A 24621-nucleotide genomic window follows, 5' to 3' on the forward strand; every position below is an offset into this window, starting at 1 on the left:
TAATATCGAAAATAATAGCACTAATACGCACTGAGTTAACGTTTTAAAGTTATTTTGTTTGTTTAGATGTTTAATTAACAGCCCTTTCGAAACTTGATATCATAGCTCACGACAGAGGAATCCTAGATAATTACCATAGCCTTATGTGAATTAATTCAGTGTTTATAGTTTCTTGTTTAAAATGTATTGCTATATACAAATGTTTGTTTTTTTGTCCATCTTTTGATTTGCTCTACAGACCACTTCCACTTTTTCACTTCTCAATAAATCACAGCAAAGTAAACATCCCAAAACCGTTACTGTGAATTTTAGATGTTAAAAATATTCAATCTTACAATTATACAAATCCTCATTATTAATAATAGCCAAACATACTTGTCCCGGCTTTTAACTTATTTGTACTTAAGCATTGAGAACAGCTTGTCTATTTGTTTCTTATTTGTTTGTCTGTTACTGTCATTAACTACCAAGTATTTCCTAGTTAGATTCATAAGACATAGAAATGTTACATAGTAAAATATGTGTGATTTTTAACTTTCTGTCTCAACTGCCCCAGTTTCTCCTGCAGGGGTAAGTGAGGTGTATCGTACCCGTCCTAGGATGGACAGTTTATTTTAAGGCCGCTGTGTGTGACCTGGACAAGCTTTTGGATGACTTTTGAACTCAATGCAGGTTTGAGACTTTTTGCTTTATTGAGATGGTAGTATTACAAAATTAATTTTGCCTTCTCAGTTGTGTGAGGACACAATTCCTTTTGGGTGAATTGATGTAAATTCAACAACTTTTGCCGGTTATTTAATTGATCATATGGTTCTGTATAATAATGGGTATGTATCCTATAGTTTATGTATGTAGTTGGTAGTTTTTTTTATTATTTTAACCCCTTAACTGTCCCCGTCCAACCTGTGGGACGCTTGGTGCTCTTTTTTGTTGTTGTCCTTTTTCTCTACAAAATCTTTTAGTAATCATCATAAATTATATATCATTTGAAAGCTTAGAAGTCCAAGATTCATCCTGTGAAAACCATTTTGAAATCAGACGTATTGCATAACCATGGAAATGGTACTTTGAAATCTTATGGCGGTCTTCTCCCTCTTAGTGGGCAGTGTCAAGTGTCATATTACAAAATGCTTGAGATAGAATAAAACTTGACAGAGAAATCTAGAGAAAAATTAATTAACAAAAGTCAAAGTAGTTTTGATGGCTCCCAGTGGCTTTTTGTGGTATGAACGCCCTAAATAAAATCACTCACAGGAACCTCAATTTTTTTCATATCACTTCAAAATTTGGAACATAACTTATTCAGACACAAGGCTTAAATTTTATAACCATTTTAGAGTAAAACCTGTTATGTAAAAATATTTATAATAAATAAATCAAATGAATATAGCACATTTTATTTATAGTACATTTAAACTTCTATCACTTTTTGATACTTTAATTTTTTGAAAAATTTATGCCAAAATCTACTAATTTTATTCTTTAAAAAGAGACCAACCTTAGGTCTATATTCCAAAGTGTTCATAAATTACAACAATTTAAGTTTGGATAGTGCACTTTAATGCCTATTTTATAAAATGGGGGGTGACAGTTAAAGGGTTAAAGTATTTTAAATTGAAATAACTTTTTTATCTGAATATATTTTAAAATTCAGATTTATTCTTTTGATGGCAAACCCTGAATTAATCAGCATCGTTAGTCTTGAGTGTCACACGATCATTCAGAAATATGCGGATTTGCTGCTAAATTATTATTAGTTATTAACTGGTGCTCAATTTTTAATAATTCTTCATGATTTTATCATGTGACACTGAAGAATGAAGTAATGATGCTGAAAATTTCAGCTTTGTGTCACAGGAATAAATTACAATTTAAAAATATATTTAAATATAAAACAGTTCTTTTAAATTACAATAATATTAACACAATATTTTCTATATTTTCAATCAAATAAATGCCTAGGTGAGCATAAGACTTCTTTCAAAATCATCATCAAAAAAAAAACCAAAATCTTTATTTCAAACTTTTTATTGGAGAAATCTCATATATTATGTGTAATTAATAATATATAATATGTGCAACAATATATATCCTGTGTATGTTGTCTGGTCTTTATGTCAGTTTTATGGTATCATAACATTTATTTTGGTTGTTTTATTATGGCTTATGTTTTTCATGTCAGCTACATTATATAAATTAATATGATGTTTTACTTGATTTTTAGAGGAGCTTGAGAACAAGTCCACCACTTTTACAAGCCCTCCTTGTCCGGACGCCACGATTGTCTCTAGTCACCATTTGGAACCTTCAGAGCTTCACACCAGAGCAACACACGGTCACACAAACACTCCCAGATTGTCAATGCCCTGCACTATGGACTTACATCTCAAGTATTACCTTAAACCAAAAGATTCTTATTCTAATGAACAGCCACTCACAGGTGTGGACCTCCTGTCCTCTTGTCGATAGCAGAGGCACCAAAAGTTCGGCTCCTCCTTGTCCGACCGCTCCCTAAAGCCTGTGTGTGACCTGGTGAACGATACGGGTTTCTGCAAACCTCCAGCAAGCCGATAGTCAGGAGGACTTTAAAGAACTGGACGTTTTCTGAGAAACAAACTAATGAGGAGCTGCTAGTGGACTTCGAGAGTCCTGTAGTCTCTGTCCGGGAGATGCTTCTAACGCCGGTGGATTACCAAAACATGACTCTGAGATTAACTATAACTCATTCAGCCTGCTAGATGTCATATTACCGGCCGTTGGTGACCCTCATGGTTTAAGTAGCATCACACCTTTGGAGTGCAATCGAATTGAAAGTCTTGAAGACTCAAGCTCCAATGATCAGAACAGCTGTCCATGTGAAGTCTCAGTAAACGAAGATGATGTTAATAATTCAATTCCTCATGCTACAAATGAAGCAACCAGTGAAGAGCATGCTGTATCACTGCAGCCGGACTCAACAGACACCCAACTATCTGAAGATCTCAGTGTCAGAACTCCAGAGGATTCAGCTGGAAGTCCCTCCCTGGAGAAGGAACCTTCTCTATCTTGCTTGCCGATGGCTGTATCGATGTGTGGATCCCTTGTGCGTCTTTAGACCCACAGACAGCAGCCTGATTGAAACCAAAGATGAGGCTGATCTGGAAAGAAATTCAGCAATTCAAGAGGCTGAAGAGTTAATTCTTCCGTTAGAAGAACCCACAACACCGTTCTCCTCCAATAGGCCTGATTCCTCACCTGAAGATGAACCTGAGCTTGTCCAAATCATGTCGAACACAGAAAGGGCGACTGCTGTCTCAGGCCATTACCCTGAAAGAAACTTTAAGCGCAACTTGTCGCCGACAGAGAAGGAGTTGTGCGAAAGCAACCCGTCTCCGCCCTATTTCAGAAAGCCCTAATTATTCCTACGAGTTCAGTAATCGCCAACGATTACCTTCCTGAAAGCGACCAGACTGTGATGATGGTTACGGACGAGGAGCTGGACGCCTTTCTGATGGGTCAGGATGTGAAAATGAACTCCGACGCAGGCGCAGAACAATTCGTAGATGACGGCTTTTCAGAATTTAACGGAAACGCGGAAGGCTTTTTAGATGAGGAGCTACAGAGCTGCAAAGTTGAGACATTTGCTTCTCCTGAGAGCGATGGTTCTCTTCAGTATCTGGAGGAGAGCGAAGGTTCCGAACGTGTCGTCTTCATCTCAGGACAGCAGCCCGCTGAGGACAGATGCCACACAAACAATTAGCCATGAAAATGCAACCAGCCCTGTTGAGATTCAGTCAGTTTGCACCCCTAACCAAGACTCAAATTACGGCGGGGCGAGACCAAAGCAGTTGTCCAACCAAACCGTACGGCCTCCATCTGAACGACACCGGACTGGTCATGCTAATCCCGATTTACCAGGCCTTTCTGCAGAGAATGGCTCACAAGTTTCTCCCAACCAAGATGAAAATACCTGTGAACCCCCTTCTTATCAGCAATATGATACAAGTTACGGCCATGATGAGCGTTCAGAGCCTCCACCGTACCCAGGAGAGAGTCCTGATCCACCAGGACATGAGGTCGAGGATCTGGGGTCAAGCAGCCCCCGTGGGTGCCGGACTCCGAGGCTCCTAACTGCATGAATTGTGAGCAAAAGTTTACCTTTACCAGCAAAAGAAGACACCAGTGCATGTGGTGTGGTGAGTTTGTTGTATATCAGTGTCAGTAACCACAATTATTTGGAAGATATTAAATAGTATGGGGTCTTACGATTAATTTTTTTTTAAAGAAATTAATACTTTTATTCTTCAGGGATGCATTAAATTTATCAGAAGTGACCATAAGTTATAAAAGATTAGTTTCAAATGAATGCTGTCCTTTTTCTATTCATCAAAGAATCCTGAAAAATAAAATGTATAAAGTTTTCCACTGGGAATAAATGCACCCGTTTTTTCAGGAAATATAAATGTTTATTTAGCAGCAAATGAGCATATTAGAATGGTTTCTGAAGGATCATGTGACACTGAAGACTGGAGTAATGAGGCTGACAATTCAGTTTTGATCAGAAGAATAAATTACATTTTAAAATGTGACCACAAAACCAGTGAATTTTTCGAAATTGAGATGTATACATCATCTGAAAGCTGAATAAATATGCTTTTTGTTATGATAGGACAATATTTGGCTGAGATACAACTATTTTGAAAATCTGAATCTGAGGGTGCAAAAAAAATCTAAATATTGAGAAAATCATCTTTAAAGCGGGTCCCAATGAAGTGTTCTTAGCAATGCATATTACTAATCAAAAAATTAAGTTTTAATATATTTACGGTAGGAAATTAACAAAATATTTTAATGGAACATGATCTTTACTTATATCCTAATGATTTTTGGCAAAAAGAAAGGCTTAAGACTGGTTTTGTGCTCCAGGGTCACATCTATTAAAATTTTCCCTGAAATTATATAGTAATATTTCACAGTATTACTGTGTTTACTGTATTTTGATCAAATAAATGCAGTCTTGTTGGGTAGAAGAGTCTTTATTCAAAAACATTGACTTTACATTAAAGTTAACATAACATTTTAAACTTTAGTAGTTATATATTTAATATTTTGATATCATAATTAGCTACATTGGTTTAATGATGTATTTTACTGCACTGTTTGACTGAATGTATATAAACATGGATGTTTGTAAATGTCTGGTAAAAGGGCCTCTTTATTGAACCGAACCTGTGACCACAGCAGCATGATACAAACTGAACTGAGTGATTTTTACCTATACATTATTATAAAAAAATCTAACACAGATATATTGTACATTTTAAACAAATCTCAACAAGCCCAAAGTTTTGTTTTGTTTTATTTTATTTTATTTTATTTTATTTTATTTTATTTTATTTTATTTGTATAATTGACTATTGTCCCTGGGAGGTGATTTACTTGCTATATTACTCTGTACTCTTTCTTCTCACATAACAAAGAGTTTAAACTCTGATCAATATTTCATGTCCATTTATTATTTATCGAGTAAGTATCTTCATAATAAGCAAGATATGTACAGTCAGACAGTCATTATTTCAAAATAAACCCTTTTTAACGTTTGAATCCTTATCACCCTGTCAGGGTTTTATTTTGCATAAATGACAAAATTAGAGTCTTAGTAATGTGTTTTGCTTCAGTTTCTGAAAGTGACTTTGTAACTTTGTGTAGTAGTTGAGTGTGCCCTGACTTTTGGAGGTGAAAGGCAAATAACCGCAGTGTGAATCGATGAATTTACATGCAGTCAGCTGCGTTGATTTCGAGCAAAGTTCTGTGCCATTGTGTTCTAGTTTATTTATAACCACAGGAAAGCCTTAAACCTGTAGTCCACTGCTTTAGACAGCAGAAGTACTCATTTTATGTATTGTTATCATTACGTCAGTGTGGTTTATTCTTCTCTGGAGGTGCTAATATATAGGCGGATTTACTGGGTCAGCAGAATGTATTTTTAGTGCTGATATAGTTTTCCCGCTTGAATGCTGCACTGAGTTGCTGTTTTCTAGACATATTGGGCCAATAAATAAAATGGGCTAAAGGACACCAGAGAGGAGAGTTTTCTCCAGGTTTATGTCTGATGAAGTACTGCGTTTATCCAGTGTTTGAGTGAATAATGTTGTCTGCTTTGCAGGTGTACTGTGCAAACTGCTGCAACCGCAAATGCAGACTGAAATATCTGGATAAAGAGGCCAGGGTTTGTGTCATCTGCCATGTTACCATACAGAGAGGTGAGTGCTAAACCACTTTAATATAGTCCCCAGCTGGCTTAATAAAAATGAATTCAGTATGTTCAAGTGATGCAATGCACTGTACCTTTAAACATCCATTTACAACGAACAAACATTAAAGGGATAGTACACCCAAACATGAAATTTTGCTGAAAATGTCCTCACCCTCAGAAACCATCCAAGATGAGTTGATGTCTTCGGTGGAACAGATTTGGAGAAATGTTAGCATTGCATCAGTGTCCTCACAATGGATCCTCTGCAGTGAAATGGGTGCCGTCAGAATGAGATCCAAACCAGCTGATAAAAAAACATCACACTAATCCCACACCACTCCAATCCTCAGTTAACATCTGGAGAATCAAATGCTGTGTGGTTTGTAAAAAAAATAAATCCGTCATTTAAGATGTTACTAACTTTAAACCATTGCTTCCCATCTAAAATCCAGTACTAGGGATTATAGTGTATTTTGGCATCTTAATGCCTTAATCAATGCCTTATAATGTGGATTATTGTGATTTTTTTATCAGCTTGTTTGGGACTCTCATTTGTCGGATGGCACCCATTCACTGCAGTAGCATCCATTTGCTGAGACACTGATGCAATGCTACATTTTCTCCAAACTCTGATGAAGAAACAAACTCATCTACATCTAGAAGGCCTGAGGCGTGAATTTTCAAACAGTTTTAATTTTTTGGGTGAGCTATTTCTTTAAAGACTGACAATCTGTGGCAGTGGTTCATCGTCGGTATATGGGGTATGACCCTTTCTACACTTTCGGCCTACATGAACTACTGCCACAGATGGTTTATTTTTAGCTGCTGTAATGTGGTAAACAGAAATTAGGTTGATAAAATTCGTTTTTGAGGAAGAAATACTCAAAAGTACTCATTGTATTGGTATTTTGATATTGGCATGAAATCTTTGAAAGACGTTGTTTGATGCACTTAGTATGTATTAGTTATGTCTGTGAAGTCATCGGCTCTAAAGGCCCATTTGCACGTAAAACGATAACAATAATGAAAACGTTGCCATTTACAGCTGGGAAAAAATTCTGAAAAGCGATTTCTGTGCAGTTTATCGTACAAAGATATTCAAGACAAAGTTATTTTTCACCAATAATACATCTTTAATGATTTTAATTAAAAAGGAAGTAAACACTGTAACCACATGGCACTCAGTAGGAACGGGGGTGGGAAGTTTGTGTGCATTGAGAATCATATTGATTTTTTTTCAAATAAAGCCAAGGTAACACTCATTTTACATACCAGCACGCAGTGAAAATGACGTGAATATGGCTGGTGGCAATGCATAAAAGCGCAGCCATAATTGAAATCACGAGTTTTAAAGTTTGTCGACTCGCGAAAAGCGTCTCCAGTGGAGCTTAACTCTCCTTCTTGTCCACATTCAATTCGCACGGAACCGAGCGTCACGCAGAGAACACGCGATCGTGCAGGATACAAATGCACACTTCACAAGATCTCACCTAGATTCGACTAAGTCTGCAAGGTTTGTGAAATTAAATGTTCATTAGTCATTCAAATATTTGTTTAAATGATATAAATGCGTATTTGCTGAATCCTGACGCAAACAAGAACGTATTATAATGTTTGCCTTTTTATTACTAATAATATTAAAGCAATTGTAATAATACTTAGATTTAGATAGACTTATCCATATTAGACAGAACTGAAAGTCGACAGCCAACACGAGTAAACTGTGAGCGGTGTTAGCAGCCGTCAAAAAAAAGTCCTGCCTCAAACACATCCGGCTAAACAGAAAAACTATCGCCTTGGCGATATATCGGTCAACAACTAGTCGTGATATGAACTCTGTTCTTTCAAATATAGAAAATTTTAAACAATATTGAAACTATCACACTATCAGTCTTTATTAGTTCTGGCTGATCAGTAATTCTGTTACTAAGGTGCATTCACACAAAAAAAACTATAACTATAACCATAAAGTAAAAAAAAAAAAATTCTAACTTTAAGAAAATAGTAGCATCAATAAAACGATAACAACATAGAGAAACAATATAATCTTTTGAATCATTTTTCAATTTGTTTTTTTCAGTCTAATGAACCGCTAAAACATTAAAGTGCCTGTTGAACATCACATTCACGAAAAACTTTCTATGAGTAAAGTCTTGCAATTAGATTAAATATAATGTGTTATTGTTTATGGATTTGGACGCTGATTTTGTAAGTATGGTTTTTCGGTGTGTATCAACATACTATTATCAAACATCATAATTTTTTCAGTTGGATCAACAGAGGGCAGTGTCAAAATCAAAAAGTGCATTATAAGTGATGAAGTTGTTGACAAAACTGAACGCACTTGATGCCTTTCTCCTCTGTTTTCTCCAGTCATGTGGCACAGAGTTCAAGTTTTTGCGTTTCTACTGCATAGACAACCAAGCTTTATTAGCGCACAGTGAATTCCCAATTTAATCATTTATAACTATGCTTTTTTTTTTTTTACCTTTATAGATGTTTTTTTTTTATACAATTGTTTAACAATGCAACTTGTTTTTTAAATGACATTGATGTTCCTTAGTTGATACAGTTCTGGCTGTCATGAACCGTGTTATTTTAGTATTATTTATACTATTATAGTATTAATAAATATTTATTTAGTGTTTATTTTTGTATCTTCAGATTTAGTTATAATAAGTTTTATGTAATTTTGTGTAATTTAGAAGTATTATATACTCTTATAGTATTTATTAGAGTATTTTGAATTCGCTTTTTATCTTTTTTTTCGTATTTAATGTTCATGTTTGTTTTAGAGTCATTTTTTAATGTAATTTTTAATTCGTTTTTAAATATTTTTTTTGATTGCAGTTTAAAAGTAATTGTAATCCTTAAATTTATTTAAACTTAGTTTGCAAGGCAGCATTTTTTGTTTTAGTAGCTCTAATCTCATAAGTGTATTTTTATTTAATTTTTAACCTTTACTACTTTTTTTAGTTTCAGTCAGCAATAATAACACTGGCTCACTATTGCGTCCCTTTTGAAAAGAAGCAGATCCCCCGTATCCTTTTAATTTTGTGTCCAACTTTTTTTGTGGACCGAAACCTCTGAAGCTCTTTTTATTTTTCAAGGGCTGATTTAATGGAGAAAGATCAAGGCTTTATTTTATTTTGGGGGGGGGGTTTGGCCTGGTCTATAAAAATAGGCTGGCACACGGTGTGTGGCAGAGCGTGGCGGTCCATTTGCCACATGTAAAAAGGAGCATTCACATCACAGAGCGTCAGTGCTGCGAGGGTTTGGTGCAGCAGGCTGTGTGGAGCCAGGGCTCTGGTGCGCATGTCCCCTTGAGTGTGGTGTGTGGTGTGTGTTTGTGTGTGTGTTGTGTGTGTGGGTGTGTGTGTGTGTTTGTGGTTTAGGACCCACCTGGTGCACGTATTCGTGACAACTCTCTCTAGTCAGTCCATCTCTGGGATGAGGAATAGAGTTAGACACACATAAACACACACACACAGACACATATCTCATCTTCAGGCGAGGAAGGTTTGTCACCACTGCTCAGCCCAGGGCAGCAATTTAATACGACCTCTGTGCGTGGTGTGTTGACGGACTGACTGAGCTTGCACTCGCAGCCAGAGACGTTAGCCTGGTCCCAGGACAACTCAGTGTGAGCCTGCGCCCCGTCCGGATGAGAGAGGCTCAAAGGATGCACCCTCTATTTCACTCACTCGCGGACTCTCTTTTCGCTTAACGGCAAGGGGTACACTGTTCCTCCTTTGCTCGGCGCACTACTAAAATCTAACGCGGTCCTGGGAGACCTACCGGCTACCCGTGATTAACCTGGAAGAGAGTTAATTTAGGATGAGGTAATCCTCAACTGAACTGAAATCGAAATCGAGCCCTCGTTGAGCTCAAAGTTATAATTGAATCATTTTATTATTTGGTTACTCTCTTAAAGTTTGTAACTTTTTTTTGCAACCGTCTTTAGTGTAAATTGCCACATGCTGAAAGACGTTCCGGTCTGCTGGTTCTTGGCTTCAACAGTTCCCATTCTGTCCTTCTTGTTGGAGCCGTTTTCAATCAAACCGTGAGGTCCAGCATATTCTGCGTTTCCGTGCTTCTAGCTGACATGTTTGCCTAGTTCACACACAGGCAGTGTCAGTGGTAATCAGGTGCGATGAGCATCCATGAGCTTTAAATCAACAAAATGCACAGCGGCAGGCTGACTCAACATAGCTGGAGGAGGTGTCAACGACACTGGGCTGTGGCTGCACTGGACGTCCTGTTTCTTGAGTTTCAGTTTGGTGGCTCGTTGCCCATGCACTTTTAATAACAACAGGTCTTTGAATTGACGCTCAGTGCTCTTGCTTGTAAAATGTTTGATTTATTGAAAGTGACTCAGCTGATTGAGGTTTTGTAAACTTTGGACTTTTAGTCATCATTTGGTTTACAATTCTTGACAATAGAACATTTATAACATAAATATTTGAGTGTACATTATATACACTACCATTCAAAAGCTTGGAGTCCTTTAAGATTGTAAGTTTCTCAAAAAAGTCTCTAACTGCTCACCAAGGCTGGCAATTTATTTGATCGACACCACTTAAAAACTACAATTGTGAAATATTATTGCAATTTAAAATATACTTATTGTGAATGTTTTTAGATGTAATTGTTTGCTGTGATCAGATCATCATTACTCCAGTCTTCATTGTCCACATGAATTCTCAGAAATCATTTAATATTCTGATTTGCTGCTCAAGAAACATTTCCTGGTTATTATCAATGTTGAAAACAGTGCTGCTTTCAGATTTGTCTGTGAACAGTGATACATTTTATTTTTCCGATTTTTGATGAATAGAAAGTGCAAAAAGAACAGCAATTATTTGAAATAGAAATCTTTTGTGACATTTTAAATATACTGGTCGCTTTTTGAACAGTTATTCAATGCTGAATAAAGGTATTAAATTCTTTAAAAAACAAAAATCTTACTCACCCTAAACTTTTGAATGGTAGTGTATTATAAATATAGTTCACCCCAAAATGAAAATTGTCATCATTAAATGGGATAGTTCACCCCAGAAATGAAAATTTGATGTTTATCTGCATACCCCACCCAAGGGCATCCAAGATGTAAGGTGACTTTGTATTCTTCAGTAGAACACAAAAAAGACTCAATATTTTTAACTCAAATCGTTGCAGTTTGTCATGTCTTATAATGGAAGTGGATGGGAGTCATGGCTTTGAGAGTCAAAAAATATACACAAACGAGAACCAAATTAAAACCCTGTGGCTCGTGACGATACGGAGCTGATATGTAAAGACACGAAACGATCGGTCTGTGCAAGAAACTGAAGCAGTATTTATATGTGTTTTTTTAACACTCTGATTCACGCAATGTCCCAAAACTGTCATGAGCCGCGATCCTGAGCCGTGTTCCTAGCAAACAGCCTGTGCATGGACAACTTTATTACTTTTTTCTTCTTGCTTTATGGCCGATGTGCAGACTTATAAGAGAATGGGCATGTGGGGGGGGGGGGAGGACCAAGGGCCACCAGGTGATCTCTCAAAAATGGGACCATTGGACACTCCTACATTGAGGAAATTGTAGATAGCTAGTCTCAAGCTGGTCCACATTTGAGGAGATAGGGTGGGGCCCGGAAGGCACTTATACGTCTGCAATCTGCCATAACGCCAGAAGAAGAAGGAAAGAAAATGTGTCAGGCACCGGTTGAAGAAGACGTTCATGAATCAGCGGAAAAAAAAAGTAGATAAGTGACTGTTCAAGTTTCTTGCACACGAACGATTCGTTGCATGTCTGTATTCACTCAGATGGGTGGTACGGGTGCGTCACAGGGAGGGTGGGAAAGGCAGACGGCTGGGGTTTTAATTGGTTTCGTCTTGTGTATGTTTTTTTGACTCTCAAAGCCATGATTCCCATCCACTTACATTATACGACTGACAAACTAAAACGGTTTGAGTTAAAAATCTTTGTTTGTGTTCTACTGAAGAAACGAAGTCACCTACATCTTGGAAGCCCTGGGGGTAAGATAAACATCAAATTTTACTTTTTTGGTTGAATTGTGGTTTTAACTCATGTTGTTCCGAAGCTTATGACTTTTTCTTTTATTGAATACAAAAAGCAGAACATTGTCGCTTTTCTTTCCATGAAATTAAAGCATATAAACCAGGGGTTGTCACTCTCTGAAAAGCACCATAAAAGTAGTTCATACTTGCCAGTGTGCTATTGAAAGTCATCCAGAAGTTAGATGTGTGAGGAACAGATTGAAACGTATTCACTGTGCTGCAGTGGAGGGCAGGATTTTCAGTAAATATTTACAAAGATACGAACGACAGCACACACGTCTACTTTTATGGAACTTTTTGTGCTAGATCTCTGTTTTTGTATTCAACAGAAGATAAAAGAAAGTCATAAAAATTTTTGGCTGAATTATAAACTCCTTTTTTATGTGCGAGTATGCATGTGTGAGTAATACAGAATATTAATTTTGAAATAATTTAGGATGAGATTTGATTGGATAGTTACATATTAGATTTCCTTTATTACATAATTCGTAAAGTCAGATATGAACTACTGTATTTTACAAAAGTATTTATTAACTATTAATTAAATTGCCTAAATTAAACATTTTTGGGGTCCTGTTAACTAAAGTTGTGCACAGCCTTTAATGAGAAACCTCACATTTACCGACTGTTCCTTTCTCTCTCACTCATTCTCTCTCCCAGCATGAGCTTTCATTCACTACACTGTAAAGACTGATTTAGGAATGGCTGATTTTGTGTGTTTGTGTGCAGCTCAAGCCCATGAGAGAATGATGAGCCCTACTGGGCCCAGTCCCAATCCCAACATCCCATCAGAGTACTGCTCCACCATACCACCCATGCAGCAGGCCCGCGCCACCGCACCTCAACTTCCCCCACTCCACCGTCATGGTCCCCGTGGTTCGTCCTCAAACACCCTCGTAATGACGGCACGCCACTGCACTCTGAGCCAGAGTTATAACTCTTATGGCTATAAACACAAAGACTTCCACTTAATATAATTAGTTCATGAATGAAAGAGTGACCGCGCCCCAAATTTGCATGCACTACGTGATCATATAGTGTGCTAGGATCAGGTTAGCGTGTTAACTGTACACTACTATGTAAAAGTTTTGAATCAGGATGATTTTTAATAAATATTTCAATTCAGCAAGTATGCATTAAATTGATCAAAAGTTGCATTTGTAGACATTTAACACGTTCGAAAGATTTCTATTTCCAATAAATTCTGGTGCTTTTTGAACTTTTTTTGTTCATCAATGAAACTATGAAAATTAAATGCATCACGGTTTCCTGCAAAATATGAAGCAGCACAACTGTTTTTCAGTACACTGATAATAATAAAGTAATGTTTCTTGAGCAGCCAATCAACATATTAAAAATGATTTCTGAAAGATCATGTGACACTGAAGACTGGAGTTATGATGCTGGAAATTCAGCTGCGCATCACAGGAATAAATTGCATTTTACAATATATTCAAATAAAAAAGGTGATTCTTAAATTGTAAGAATATTTCACAATTTCTAGTGTATTTTTGATCAAACATTTGACCCAAACAAAAAAGCAAACTTTTAAACTGTATTTGGTGTAGAAAAAATAGAAAACAGAAAAAAAAATTGTTTCCTCTTCATCACACCAAATATCATGGATATATTTTTGATACACCTATTTCAAGTCAGTGGGTCCAATGATATACTATCATAGTTTTATTTATTATTTTAAATTAGATTTTGTTTTTATATTTTGCTTTCATTTAAATTTTGAAATTTTTAGTAAATGTGTTTGTTTCTGTCATATTTTTTAGATGTCTAGTTATCTTTATTTTATTTCAGTTTAACATTAATTTTAGCACTTGAAGTTAAACTGAAATAAAATAAGAATTAATGTGATGGGCAACTAACTGAAATGTTAGATTTTTATATAAATTTTATTGTTTCCCCCAGTTTAACCTTTTTAGTTTTCGAGGAACCCGAACTTTCAGTATATATATGGTTTTAGTTATTGTTAGTTTTTATTATTTTAGTTTTAGTTTTCACAACACTAACCCTGTTTCACAGCTTCTTTATCCTTGACACGAGTTGCTGGTTTTGTAGTTTCTCCATGTGGTTCTTGTAGGTTTTCCACGTTGCACTAGAAGTCCTTGGGAGTTTTGCTGATGGCAAATCCCGCCGCAACGGTGAAGGTCGCCGATACGCATCAAACGTGTCCCTGTACAGACACCGGAGATCCTCCCAGGATTCTGGCCCAGTACACGCCAGACCCGCCTGCCGAGGTGAGGATTTGCCAAATGGATGCCTCTCAACTTATGCTGGATAGAACTTAGAATGCCACAGCTGAACTGTTCATTAACTGATTTTGCTAGCCTTTCCGGGCCGGCCTGATGGTAAATTGGCCTGTTGATGGTGATGAGAAAGCCCGGGGAAGGAAGTTCCTGAACAGCGGCTGCCGGAGGTGACCCCCGCGCCACCCTCAGAAGGCCCGTGGGACTACGCCGCTCTGTGCGGTGGGCAGCGCGTGCAAGAAGCGGTCATCTGTGCAATTAACGACATGAATTGGGCTTCCTCCCCTGCTCATTGACCACAGGGAAGATGAGTGGCAGATGGGGGTTACCCTGTTCAAAGGCTTAACTAGAGTGTAGGTTCTCTTTTGAATTGGGCTACCAAGTCGACATCAATATTTATCAAAAACACAATTGCACTCAGGGTATTCAATATTTCGAATATTTGTTGGATTAAAAAAAAAAAACACATTGCGAAATGCAAAAACACTGCATTCGAATTTTAGGCTGGCGTCCATCCGGCAGGCCAGCTTTATCAGTGGGGCGCCGAAATAGCGACAGACGAGTAATGTCATTGTGCATTTTAATCTTTTGTTAGCGCGTATCCAGTGAACCCATTGTGCGGCACTGCTACTGTGTTCAGATGGTCAATTAGTTGCATAAGACAGAGCGCATCAGTGTGGAGAAGATGTTTTTTACGTCAAAACGGAATCCAAAGCCATTCTCACACAGGAATGCATATTTAATCACATTTTCGTAGAGGGTTCAGCTTCCAGCGCTGTACCTCCATCGGCTCAGCACAAGAGAGTGATGTTTAAAGGAAAGCCATGTAAAATGAATCCAGTTAAGTTTTAAATCTTTAAACAAACATGTGTCTCAAGACTTTATGGTGGTTGGAGGTTTCCAGCCATTCCCCTGTATCTCATATGTGTTTAAAACGAGAAAAAAGGGTTTTAAAAGCCAGTACTTGTTTGTGATTGGTTTTTCGCCATCCTTTTGTATTGAACGGCACATAACCTGCCATGGTGCTGTTTATTTTTTTCTAATTGTTTAAGGGGCAACTCTAGTAAATTATCACATGGGCTTAAAAACCATTTTTTTACACCTGGTAGTGCCCTTTTTTCCAAAGATAGTCCTGTTATTACGTTTATTACGCTTTGAAAAACGTGCAGTACATGGTTTGCTCGATCGCCACTCTAGTGGCTTCGGCCAGAAGAAGCAAGAAGCTTGTTCCGAAGCCTACACGAACTTAAGTGCCATACGTCGAAACAATTTATGATAAGATTTTAGTAACTGAAATTATGCCTTTTAAATTCCAATATAATTATTTAAGTATGCACAATGTCGAAAATAAACTTGAACATGTCTTCATGTACTTCACCTCCAGAGCTGTCGCTTTTGCCATCATTTTTAAATTTAAAGTGTCAGATACACACACAAACTCAAAGGTCTCCGCAGTGACCCACCGGAATAAAAGTATGGTTTAATTTGAAGAAGTTATTATAAAAATATATTGCTGTTATATAGTAAAATGTACTTCTCCTCTCAAAGTAAAAATAATAATAATACAACAATATAACATTACTTCATCATAAAAATAATAAATAAAAATGGTCTTTTTCCTCATTTATTCCTTCTCTTTCTACCTTGTACTTATTTGAACAATGTCTAAAACTTGGGATTTCAAGCACTTCCTGTGTCTGTTTGCCTCTTTAAGAAAAATCTCTTTATGTATCCCCCAATTGTAAGTCGCTTTGGATAAAAGCGTCTGCAAAAGATTTTTTTCATCCATGTTTTAATTAATACAGTATAACATTTCTGCAGCACTTTATTTGACCAAAAAAAAAAAAGTTTGACATAAAATAACATATTTTTGCTGGAAATGAGTGTTTTTTCTTTTCCCCCGTTAAGGTTTTATGAATTTGCTTCTTTAGACAACTTTTTTGATAAAACAGAAACGCAAAATTTGGGAATTTTATTTATATTATTTATAAATAAAGAATAAAAGGCAGCTTATTCTGTAGTTTAATTCTAAATAAATACATTATATTCAGATTTATTGTCGAGGTCTAGCAAATATGTGAAATTCATTTTCTTCCCCATTAATGGTATGAAATGAATGTTGTGATAAATCAGTATTTATATGATATGGGGGGAAAAATGTTGAGATAATATTTTTTGGCAATATTGTCAAACCCTACATTGGACTATTCAATGAGAAATTTTGAGCATTTCATGCCCTCAGGCTCAGAAATGTGTCTATTGTAATGCCAGTGTGACTTTGTAGATGACCGCAAAATGCTATTTACTTTCAGAAGTCACTTAATTAGCCTGATTCAGAGTATAAAGCAGTCCTTATAAATGGTTAGAACTTCCTCCCTGCACTTTTAACTGAAGCTGCTGCCATTTTGGTTTGTAGTAGTTTTGTGGCCACACAATAAGCCATTTTTGCTCTGGCGAAGATTCTTTAGTAGTTGTGATAACCTGTTTATCTTCTGTCCATTGCGTTTGCAGATGTATTAGTTGTAGAGCGTCCTGTACACGGCTTGCCAGATATTGCTGCTGTTGGAAGAGGGAGGCCCACAACCTCGACCTTTGTGCTCAACGCCAATTTACTGGTGAGCGTCAAGATAGGTCACATGTATGTTACGATGTCGCAATCTGATTAAAATATATGATCCGCGTCCAGTTCATTGGCTAAACGTCATTGCCTTCTCTTTGTATGTGTTGTAGATGGTGGGAAGAGGTGCTGGTGTCTGAGCTCTAATGGTTTTCAGGGAGTGGGCCAGAAGGAGCTGGTGTTTATAATCGAGTGTCTCCCAGAAGAGAACAGCCTGCCTAGAGACGTATTCAACCTGTACATTAGTTTATACCAGGATGCACAGAAAGGTACGTCACACAAACACTTCACAGTACGGGAAAACACATTACGATGGTTTTGAGATCTTAGGCTTTTTGGCTTTTCGTCACATGATGTTTCAGACTAGTGGAAAGAAAACATCTAAAATAACTTTTGTCTGTACATTTAAATTACAATCCATATCTTTAAAGGCTGTTTTCTCAAAATGACTTTTTGCACCACTTCAGTCGCACTGACATACAGTACACCAAACTTCACAGTTTTTATACATTTTATTGCTTAAACCATGGTGAACTTTTTCTGGCTGTTGACAGTATTTATTTTTTTCTAGAATGATGTACTTCTCAAAGTGAAAATAATATTAATAATAACAATAATACAACTTATAATATTACTTTTAATTATTTTACTATTAGCATTAGAAGTAATGTCACTATTATTAATAAGAAATATCTCACAACTCTTAAAAATATATATATAAAATATATACATTTTATCCATGTTTTAATTCATACAGTACAATTTCTGTACTGTAGCACTTTTTAACCAAAAATAAAATAAATAAAAATGCATTTTTTGGGGGAAATTATATAATGTATATATTGTATACTTATATTGTGTGTATTGTATATTGCATATATACACAAACACACATATATTTATGTATTGACTAAATTGCTAAAGTTTCATGAATTTGTCCTAAACAACGTTTTTTGATAATAAAAATCTGTTTCTAGAAATGCATGCAGTTTAGTGCATATTTCATTAGTTAATGCATCATTTGCATATTTAAACATACCATGCCAAAACATATTTGCAATTATTAATGTAATCAGTTAACAGAATATGCACGGTGATATCTGTTAAATTATTAACCTAATTCATCTGTAGTGTCTTGCCTTAAAGGGGAGACAAAAACGGTCATAATTTTCAGCTCCATATTCCATCCTCATTCTGATTCTAATAAATAAAGTTTTTTTTTTACTACTGTGCTGATAAATTAGTAGCAAAATCGATTTATAGCAGCAGAAATATTTTGTTTTAAGGTTTATTTTGTTGCATGATATTTTATCTTTTTAATAAAAACACTAAATATTCAGAATGTAATTGAGTGATATTTATAGTGTTTTTCTTATTTTTCCCACCAAAGGGAAGTTCATCGAGCACCTTGGAAACGTAACGTTCACTGACAGTTTCCTGGGCAGTAAAGACCACGGGGGCGTCCTGTTCTTCACTCCAACCTTTCAGCCACTGGATGGTCTTGCTCTGCCGCAGGTCTCGTTCCTCTGTGGTGTTTTGATTCAGAAACTAGAGGTTCCCTGGGCTAAAGTGTTTCCCCTCCGACTGCTGCTCGCTCTGGGGGTGCAATACAACGGTGAGTCCTCATTAAAATATCCTTTAGTACACTAGAGAAGACACTGTTTTTAAGAATATAATATTCGCTCATAGTACCGTCTCCTCCAGTCTTGTGATGTGGTGTTTATTGTTACAGTGTATCCCTGCACTTTGGTGAGCGTGCGTTTCCGTGACTCAGTTTTTAAAGAGACGGGACACACCATCATGAATCTGCTCACAGTACGTGTTCACATTTATCCCTCGAGTATTGAACTAATTCATATGAATTTGCAATGCATTGTTTAAAGATTTAAAAAGTTTGGGATTGGTAAGATTTTTTTAATGTTAAATAGTTTACATTGAAGAATTGTACAATGTACATACATATATATTACATTGATGCAAAGCCAAGTGTCACATGATCTTCAGAAATCATTCTAATATGTTGATTTGCTGCTCAAGAAACATTTCAGATTATTATCAATGTTTTACACAGCTGTGCTGCTTTATATTTTTGTGGAAACTGATGCATTTTAGTTTTCAGGATTCTTTGATGAATAGAAAGTTAAAAAGAACAGCATTTATTTGAAATAGAAATCTTTTGTTACATTATAAATGTTTTACTGTCATTTTTTTTTAGCAATTTATTGCATCCTTGCTGAATAAACGCATTTCTTCCTTTGAAAAAAAGTCCTTTTGAACCTTTAAAAGATGATGTTTTAAAACTGTTTATGATTTAATGGTTCTCAAAGATGAAAGATATGCAGTTAAGGTCAAGATCATAATGCAGACTATTTGTGACCCTGAAACACAAAACCAGTCTTGAGTCGCTGGGGAATATTTGTAGCAAAAGCAAAAAATACATTGTATGGGCCAAATGCAGACTATTTGTGACCCTGAAACACAAATCATTAGATATTGGTAAAGATCATGTTTCCATGAAGACATTTTTAAATTTCTCTCTACCATAAATATATATCAAAAACTTTCACTTTTGGTTAGTAATATATTGGGATTAAAGATATTATTTATTTCAATATTTCGATTTGTTTGCACTATCAGATTAAATAGTTGTATCTCAGACAAATATTGTCTCCTAACAAAATTATTACATCAATGAAAGCTTATTTATTCAGCTTCTCAGATGATGTATATATAAAATCTTCATTTTGAAAAATTGGGCCGGGCCACACACACACACACACACACACACACACACACGGGATTATCTTAAGACTGGTTTTGGTCTGGCTGTCACATTACAGTGCCGTTAACTCCATACACACATCTAAATTTTATATAGGTTTATTGTGGTTTTAATTAAAAATGTTATAATATGTGAGTCATTTCCCGAAGGGTATGAAATCAGAGATGGTTTACCGTTGTTTTTCTTAACCAGAAAGTCTCAAGGTTCAGCCTGGTGGACAGATAATGAAGGAGATTAGAGAGCCAAGACTCAAACCCGAGACCACAGTGTGTACTCAGCTCTGAGCCACTCTTGATTTCTGAGAATTAAAGAGCTTCTTTGGTCCCCATTCTAACTATAGTGCTTTCAGGTACACTTATGGCCACTTTTTTGGATGCAGGCATGGAAAAATATGGCCTATCTCTGCAAAATTAAGTTTATTTTGCATCTAAATTATTACCGGTTATTCTACTTGCAGATCCATTTTAGTATGACGTGAATGTAAACATGTAATCAAATTTTTGGCCCTGTAACCCAAAACCCTTTGCTGATTTATGGCTTAAAATGCTTTTTTTTCAAGCAGTGAACCAACATTCAAAATATTCAATGCAAAATATTCAAGGCAAAAACTAATAATCAAGTTGTTCAATCAAGGCATTTTTGCCTCTGTTAACTATTACTAATTATATGGACAGAAATAACATTACATAATACACATGACACACATGTATTATTATAGGAATAGTTCACCCACAAATTACATTTTGCTGAAAATATGCTCACCCTCAGACCATCCAAGTTGTAGATGAGTTTGTGTCTTCATTAGAAAACATTTGGAGAAGTTTAGCTTAGCATTGCATCACTTTCTCAGCAATGGATGCTCTGCAGTGAATGGGTGCCGTCAGAATGAGAGTCCAAACAACTGATAAAAACATCACGACAATCAACAAGTAATTCACACCACTCAACAAATTGTCAATTTTGGCTGAACTATTCCTTTAACTTTAGGCCTTGTAACGCTAAATCCTTGTTATCCACCTTCATTCTTGTGATTTGCTGATCCTAACACAGGATCTGAGGAACTACCAGTACAGTTTACCGGTGGTGGAAAATCTGCGAGTGCACATGGAGATGGGCAACAGCTACATCGACATTCCCAAGTCCAGGTTTAATGAGGTCAGAGTTATGTTTGAATTGTGCAGCAGTCAGGCTTCAGTGTTATTGTGTTGTTGAATGTGTTGTTTGGTTCTGGCTGTTGTAGATGCTGAAGGTGGTGAACTCCTCTAATGAGCACGTGATCAGTTTCGGTGCCTGTTTCAGCACTGAGGCCGATTCTCACTTGGTTTGCCTGCAGAACGAGGACGGAAGCTACCAGACGCAAGCCAACAGTATACCAGGAAAAACCAGGAGAGGTTAGTTAGTCACTGCTATAGCTAAAAAGCTTTAAAACTTGGTGTTTTCTCTTAAATGTCTTAAATGGATTTTGTTTTTCAATCAGAGGGACCAAAATTTCAATCATTTTAAGCCATTGTAGTCAAGTAGATATTTAATGCAAAATCTAAAAATCAAGTGAAAAGTAATCAAGGAATGTTTTTCCCAGTGATTTTGACTAAATGAACACAAAGAAAATTTGATTAATCTTTTTTTTTTTTTACATTACATTAAACACATTATTCCAACTTACATTTAAAATAATCAAACCATGTTTTCTCAGTGTTTTTGACTGAATAAACGCTAAGAAAAAATATGTATTTAATCATTTTTATTGATATGCACAAAAATGTTACATAATGCTAAGGCTGTCAAATCAATTAATTGGGATAAATCGCATCCAAAATCAAAGTTTGTTCGCATGATTTATGTGTGTACTGTATATATTTGTGTATATATAAGTACACATACGTACGTGTATGTATTTATGAAATATTTACGTGTGTGTATTTGTGTAATTTCATATTTATGTATGATATATATTATATAAAAATGTAAATATATAATGCATATATTTATTTAATATATACATGTATGAGTATCTATATATACATATAAATACAGTACACACACACATGTGTAAACAAACGTTTATTTTGTATGCAATGAATCGATTTGACATGCCTACATAATACATATTATTTTACCTACATATATTTGTGAAAAATAATCAAGGCATGTTTTCCTAGTGTTTTTGACTGAATTAACATGGACAAAAAAGGTTTAATATTTAATATTTAAAAGTTTTAATGCTTTTATATGCCCAAAAATATTTAGATAATTATTTAAACTTACCAACAATAGCATTTTAAATCTGAGGTGATATTAAAACATCTTTATGTTGTGATAGTTGCATGTTGCAAGACAAGGAATTATCGCAAGGCTATTTAATATTACCAAAATCTTTAGGAAAAGCAAACTTTCAAATGTACTTTGGTCAGCACCAGAAGTTTAAGTGTGATATCACTCTTTAAGTTGTTGGTTGTGTAACATTTGTTATGTAATATGATTAGTGGATGTTTCACCGGACCCCATCTTTCATTTGCAGTGACTGGAGCTAGTTTTGTGGTTTTTAACGGTGCTCTGAAAGCCTCATCAGGATTCATCGCCAAATCCAGCTATGTAGAAGGTAATGCTCTCACACAAATCAATATTCATAACACTACTTCAGGTCAAAACGTTTAATCATCAACGCTGTACTCTTTCAATGTTAGACGGGCCTTAATGAGTGCAGATCCCTCCGGCTGACCATGCGAGCCGGTTTCGCGACAGGCCCTTCCAGCGGACAGGACCGACTCCCGCATCCCCATGAAAGCGCAGACGATCGGAAGAGACACGGCCGAAAATTTTGAAGGTACGCTGGGTTGACTGCCCAGACACACCTGTCAACACTGGGTTACCAGCCAATTTATTCAATTAGTACATTTACACTAGCCTGTAAGTTTGGCTAGTAGATGCTTAAGATTATTGTTTTTAAAAGTAGACCTTTGATCACCAAGGATGCATTTATTTTAATCATCAAATATGATCAAAACAAGAAATATTTTTACAATGTTAAAATAACTTTTCTATTTTAATATAATGTTTAAATGTATTTTTCCTGTGATCAAGCTGAATTTTCGCCATCATCTACTACCAGTCTTCAGTGTCAGGTGATCCTTCGAAATCATATGCTGATTTGCTGTAAAAATTATGTTTTTTTATCAAGAAAGGCAGTATAGGTGAGCAGAAAGATCTTAATCATTCCATTTTAATACAGTCGTGCATGTTATCACCAGATGCCTTGTGGAGCGGTTCATTATGCCAATACTGCTACCTGAATAACCACTTTACTAGCAATGATAAATCATATTGATGCGTATCCCCCCCCCCCCTCCCCGGTTTGGACACTGCAGGTAGCAGTGACCTTACAAATGTCTTCTGCCCTTAATTATGCGCACGATTTATATTCATTCCTTCCAGCACCTTCTCCTGACCGCTTAGATGCTGTGGGTCAGGAACAAATTATAATTCCCCTACGACAAATTATAACTGTGGTTTGCATGTTTGCAGAGTCACCAGTCCGGTTGTGATAGCGCAAGTCTTCTTTTTTTTTTTTTTAGACGGAGGTGCCTGCAGACCGGTCGAGATTCCAGCCCAAGACGCAGAGTTGAGTCAGAAGGAACGGCCGACCCGAAACCATCAGTATGACTATTGTACTGAGGTGAGAATGCGACCACATGATGCCGCTGCAGAAGAAGGGATTCATTTTATTAGTGTAATCGTCTGCTTACTTCGTACATCTGACTCCCATCAGGGTCTTCTATGCTCGCTGAGAGATCTATCAAGACGTCTCCTCTATCTACCAAATCCCTCGTTTTTTTTTTGTTGATTTTCTTAAAATATCATCCGGCTCCAGATTCTACAGAGAGAGTCGCCATCCGCACCTGTCTTCACGCAGCCCTACTGCCACGCACCTCCCTCCTGCATGCCCTCCATAGCCCAGCGGCTTCAACTCTCTCGCACTCGGGGTCTCCCACGACTCAGACATGGTAAATTATTGGGTGCCTAAATTATCCAGGTGGTTTTGACTCACACAATATTCTGTCCCAGTGCTAAAAACATCGCTCAGTTTATAATATAAGATCAAAAAAAAATTTTTTTTCACACAACAGACCCCAAAGAGCCCAAGAATTTTAATGGCTTCCTGTGGATTTCCCGGCAAAATAAAAGTCTTGAAGTTTTGAAAATTAAGAAAGCTAGAGCTAGCGATACATACACTATTTCTCAACACACAACATATATAAATCTTATACTATCTATATATATTAATCTCATATTATCGAATTAATAACTATAGTAGTAATATCTTATATAATATCATATTATCTATTATATAAAATTTAAAATAGACACTAATTTATATTAAATTAATAGATTGTATATATTCTAGCTACTTCATCATCTACGTATTGTCAAAAATTGCCAATAATAATAATTTTGGCTATGCTTTTAAATTTCTTAATTATCAGTAGTTGCTCAAAAGATTTTAATAAATCATCCACTATTGTTAAATTTACAAATTTATTATTAAAAATAGATAAATGTGTTATATTAGCATTTCGACAGTGGAAATATTTCAATAATATTTCTGAATTTGATTGAATTGATATTTAAATGTAATATATTTAATGCTCAGTTAATAACTAACAATAAT

General features: G+C 36.1%; 1 pseudogene; it reads left to right on the forward strand.

Moving 5' to 3' along the window:
- The first annotated feature begins 502 nt into the window (after positions 1-502).
- LOC122138163 lies at positions 503-22650 on the forward strand (annotated as a pseudogene).
- The last annotated feature ends 1971 nt before the right edge of the window (positions 22651-24621 follow it).

This window comes from Cyprinus carpio, chromosome B8 (genome assembly GCF_018340385.1).
Source record: "Cyprinus carpio isolate SPL01 chromosome B8, ASM1834038v1, whole genome shotgun sequence".
NCBI classification, from domain to species: Eukaryota; Metazoa; Chordata; class Actinopteri; order Cypriniformes; family Cyprinidae; genus Cyprinus; species Cyprinus carpio.